The following is a 4743-nucleotide window of genomic DNA, read 5'->3' as shown; positions in this document are numbered from 1 at the left end:
TAAGGTGCCCTATTCTCTCCCTAGTTGCTCTTAATGTACTGTAGAATCTCTTTGGATTATTCTTAACCTTACTGATCAAGGCCATCTCAGATCCCCTTTTTGCCCTCCTGGTTTCTCTCTCAAGAATGCCACTATATCCCTTATACTCTTCAACCTGATCCCAGTCATTTATATCTAACATACCCCTCCTTTTTCCTGGCCAGGGCCTCAATATCTTTATTCATCCATTGTTCCCTACTCTAGCCTTACCCTTCACTCTAATAGGAACATATTGCCTCTGAACTTTCGTTATCTCACGTTTGAAAGCCTCCCACTTGTCAGTCTCCTCTTTACCTGCAAACAGTCTACTCCAATCAACTTTTGAAAGTTCCCATCTTAGACCGTCAAAATTGGCCTTATTCTAATTTAGAACTTTAACTTTTATACAAGGCCAATGCTTTTCCATAACTGTTTTGAAAACTAATAGAATTCTGATCACTAGCCCCAAAGTACTCCCTCACCAATCCTTCAGTTACTTGCCCTGCCTTACTTCCCAAGCGGTCAAGTTTTGCTCCTTGTAGCTACATCTTTGAAGAAAGCTTTCAAGCCCTTAACATTATGACAGTCCCAGTCTGTTTGGAAAGTTAAAATCCCCTCTATTACAACCCTATTATTTTTACACATTTGCTCGTCAGCTTCCCACTGATTACTGGGGAGCTTACAGTACAATCCTTTCAAGGTGATCATCCCCTTATTTCTGAGTTCTACCCATGTAGCATTGTAGAATGTTCCTGAGAGATCATCCAAAGTACAGCAGTAATGTTTTCCGTAATCAAAAATGCCAACCTCTCCTCTCTTGCCTCCCTTTCTATCCTTCCTACAGCATCTAAACCCAGAACGTTGAGCTGCCAGTTCTGTCCCTCCCTCAGCCACATTTCAGTAATAGCTACAATGTCCCAGTTCCATGTCCCCAGCCATGCCCAGAGTTCATCCACCATACATGTCAGACTACTTGCATTGAAATAAATGCAGTTTAATTCTTCAGAGTCGCCTCATTCTCTGATTTGCTCTCTAACTACTGAGCCATCCTTACCGGTCTCTCTATTCACACTACTACTTAACACCACCCCCAACTCCTCTCCCTCCTAGTTTAAAGGCTCCTGAATAAGACTAGCAAATCACCCTACCAGGATATTGGTTCCCCCTGCAACTCAAGTGAAATCTGTCCCTTATGAACAGACCTCTTCTGCCCCAGAGAAGATCCCAATGATACAAAAATCAGAATCCTTGCCTACTGCACCATCTCCTCAGCCATGATTTATCTGCCCTATCTTCTTATTCCCACTCTCACTAGCACATGACACCAGGAGTAATCCAGAGATTACCAAGTTTGAGGTTCTACTTTTTAACCTCCTAACTTCCTATACTCAGTCTGCAAAGCCTCCAACCTTTCTCTAACTATGTCGTTCTTACCAAGATGTACAATAACCTCTGACTTCTCACTCTTCCATATGACAATATACTACAACGGCTCTGACTTATCCTTGACCCAGGCACCAATGAGGGCGCACACCATCCTAAATTTTTGCTCACAGTCGCAGAATTATCGATCTGTGCCCCTGACTGGAGACTCCCCTGTAACAAATACTCGTTTGAACCCAAGATCTCCTGAATGAATAAGCAAAACCTGCCAAATTTTATGCATATATTCCCTGTTAAATTTGCGTTATAAAGTAATTAAGAACCTTTAAAGTTACTTCCTCTAAACAAGCTTTATTTTAAACTGCACATTAGATAAATGTGACATGTTAAACTTTCTCGATGTACACATGACAAACCACATGTCAGGCTCTCCCGTGTGTTGGAGAAATGGAGGAGCAGAATGACAAATCAGCAATGGCTGGAGTGGGAATCAGGTGAATACAAGCTGATGTGATTTTTCTTTTTTTAAATCTACAGCAACTACAAAGTGCTGGAGAAATTCAGCAGGGCTGGCAGCATCTTAAGAGAAAGAAAAAAAAATGTCTTCAGTCCTTTATGCCTGTTCAGAAGCTGAGCTTCAAAGACAAGTCACAACAGACTTGAATCATTACCTCTGTTTCCCTCTCCAAAGGTGCTGCCAGACCTGCTGAATTTCTCTAGCAGTTCTTATTTCATGTTTCCATTCACATGGTTTTTTAAACATATCATATTTTGGGGCTGTTAACAAAGTAATCTTAGATTTTCTTTGTTACATATATTTTAACTGGAAGACTGAATGTACAAGGTATTTTAGAATACAAGAGAAATAGAATTATTGTCACAATTCTGTAATTTATTTTTTGAGGGACTGATATTACAATCAAGTTTTGCAAATTCAGGTTTACCTTCAAAGTCTTTTTTTTAATGTAGGCTTATTTCAGTGGTGCAATAGAGCCTCTGATTGTGTGGTTTTAAAAAGCAAGCTAATCTTTGGACAAATATTCCATTGCTCCTGACAGTATAAAATACAAAAAGCTAGTTAAGCAAACAATTACAATGATACAAGTTTCCAGTATCTTTCTTACTAGCAGAATGGGTTTCAGAAAAAAAAGTTATATACTTCTCAGAGCTGAAAAATCTTCCAAAGACAATATTCTTGTAAATGATTTATTGCACTTAAAATACCACGTCATACTAGGATAGCTACCCATAATGCTTTCTTTGTAACAGGTCAACTTTAAATAGGTTTCAACACAAACCTTTGAACTTTTGATTTAGGAAAAGGATTGAATGCCATACGCATGCCAGAAATGCCATTTTGACAAGCACAGAATGGAACTGGCTGCAATCAACAATACTCCGCTTCGACCTTACTAGGCTCTGGATTGCGATATACAAGTAACAACGAACCATGAAAGCTCATCACATTCACAGGTGAGTGAAATGTTTAAATACTGACCTTTCAGAAGTCATTGAAAGACAGAAGCAGATTCAGGGTGTGCTATATTTAACGTAGCAAATTAATCTTTTCAAATCTGTTGTTCTATTAAGTTGGCTATTTGATTTTTAAGACATGAAACTTTTAAAAGTAGTTCCAGCAAATTGGATTTCTTTCCAGTAGAATTTTAAAAACAGGAAATAAAATTTATTGATCCTGTTTTTAAAAAAACATTATTCTGCACAACAATTTGGAAATGCATCATGAATAACAGCAATTCATCTTCTGTTGCATGGTGTTGATTTAGAACCACAAGAACAAATCCCTTGGTTCTCCTAGTCATTTTCCTGTTTGTTCACATGATAGGAGTCAAAGCAAAAGATCAAAAGCTATCCTATCAAGCTTCATTGAGAACAAATTGGTTACTATTTGTGGCAAGACAGGTTTTTAACATAGTCATAGTGTTGTACAGCATGGAAATGGACCCTTCAGTCCAACTCATCCATGCCAACCAGATATCTTAAACATCCTAAATAAATCTAGTTCCATATTCCTCTAAACCCTTCTTATTCATACACACATCCAGATGTCTTTTAAATGTAATGGTACCAGCCCCTACCACTTTCTCTGGCAGCTCATTCCATACACTGCATGAAAAAGTTGCCCCTCAGGTCCCTTTTAAATCTTTCCCTTTTCACCTTAAATCTATGCTCTCTAGTTTTGCAGACACCCCACCCTGAGGAAAATACCTTGTCTACTGACTCAATCCATGCCCCTCATGATTTATAAACCTCTATAAAAGGTCAACCCTCAGCCTCCGACAATCCAGGGAAAATAGCCCCAGTCTACTCAGCCTCTCCCAACAACTCAAACCCTCCAACCACAGAAACATCCTTGTAACTCTTTTCAACCTTTTCAAGTTTCATGCCATCCTTCCTACTGCAGGGAGACCAAAATTGCACACAGTATTCCAAAGTGGCCTGATCAATGTCCTGCACAGCTGCAGAATGACCTCCCAACTCCAACACTCAAATGAGACATCATGTAAAGAAAACCTCATCTCTCAGATAACTTATTCTTTAACACCAAGTGTAATCAAATCTGCAATTTCGTTTGCAGAGACAAAAGGGTAAAGGAGAAACATTATCAAATCAAAACTTCTCAACGAACTGTAATATTTGACCACCAAACAATACTAACATTTTCTAAACTCCCCAAGCATCTGAGGACCAGGCTTCCTATTAAAGTCAGTGCTTAAAGCAATTCATTCAGAGTGTAATGCAAGTTTTATGATCCATGTCCCACTACCTCTGATCTGCTGCTATGGGTCAGCTTAATTATACATTGGTCTCTTCCATTGGAAATTAATCAGTTGGTAGCCAGAAGTAAAATAAATTGGTCAGGCAACTTCTGCCAAACATTGCATCCAACTAACAATATTTGTTTTTCAAAATTTGCCATAAACTTCAAAATAGCAGAGTAGTGCTAGGTGCCAAAGTCTCAAAGTGAAATCGACAGGACACTGATATGGCAGAGGAAATTGATGGCAAAGGTTGACTGCAAGATACTACAGAATGCACAGATGGGCAGTTTTCAGTAACCCAAGTTCCCACTCTGCTGTGGCTTCTGCCCCAGTTGATGATTGGAGACAATACTCTACAGCAGTGCTCTCCAAGCTTTTGATGCACAAGATCATTTTTTGAAGTATAACCCAATATTTACCCCGAAGAAAACACAGAATAAATAGTTTATTTTTAGTACTATGTAAATCTAAAACAAAGGCCTCTCCTCACCATGTCGTGTGTTGCACTGAGACTGCACACTATCTGCCAGTACTTGAAGTCTGTGTTGTAGTCTGAGACATG

Source organism: Rhincodon typus, unplaced genomic scaffold (assembly GCF_021869965.1).
Source record: "Rhincodon typus isolate 14 unplaced genomic scaffold, sRhiTyp1.1 hic_rhity00000918, whole genome shotgun sequence".
Classification (NCBI taxonomy): Eukaryota; Metazoa; Chordata; class Chondrichthyes; order Orectolobiformes; family Rhincodontidae; genus Rhincodon; species Rhincodon typus.
The sequence above is the reverse complement of the archived record's forward strand: the minus strand, read 5'-3'. Positions refer to the sequence as shown.